This window comes from Macaca mulatta, chromosome 3, assembly GCF_049350105.2.
Source record: "Macaca mulatta isolate MMU2019108-1 chromosome 3, T2T-MMU8v2.0, whole genome shotgun sequence".
NCBI classification, from domain to species: Eukaryota; Metazoa; Chordata; class Mammalia; order Primates; family Cercopithecidae; genus Macaca; species Macaca mulatta.
In genome coordinates, this window is record NC_133408.1 from 82,617,341 (window position 1) to 82,617,940 (window position 600).

Here is a 600-nt window from a genome sequence, read left to right on the forward strand (position 1 = left end):
CTTCTCATGGGAATGGACTCACCCTCGCAAGAGCAGGTTGCAGCAGATTGAGGCGGCCTCTCATGACTAGCCTTTTGCATATGCCTGCTTCCCCTGATGCTTCTATGCCATGTTAGGGTGCAGCACAAGGCCCTCACGAGAAGCCAGCACCATGCTTCCTGGACTTCCCAGCCTCCAGAACCATGAGCCAAATCAACCTCTTTTCTTAAGTGTTAGAGCTCTTTTAGAATTTGTCTAGCAGGCTTTTCAGGTTTTGCCAGAAAGCAACTCCCCAACAACAACAACAACAAAAACTCTCTTTTCTTTATAAATTATTTAGCGTCAGGCATTCTGTTATAACAACACTCAATGGACTAACGACTACGACAGACACCCTCAAGCAGACAGGGGCTCCTGCCATCCACTAGCTCTAGTGTGTCTGCAAAATCATTACTGACTCTCCTCTATTTTTTTTATTTTTTTCTATCTTTCTTTCTTTCTTTCTTTCTTTATTTATTTATTTATTTTGAGATGGAGTCTCGCTCTGTCGCCCAGGCAGGAGTACAGTGACGTGATCTCAGCTCACTGCAAGCTCCGCCATCTCCCGGGTTCACGCCATTC

General features: G+C 45.5%; 1 non-coding gene across 1 annotated transcript; it reads left to right on the top strand.

Moving 5' to 3' along the window:
- The first annotated feature begins 207 nt into the window (after positions 1-207).
- On the top strand, positions 208-269 carry LOC114677213 (U7 small nuclear RNA). The gene has a single exon (XR_013415959.1). It is a non-coding gene; the product is annotated as a U7 small nuclear RNA (small nuclear RNA).
- Positions 270-600: the final 331 nt, after the last annotated feature.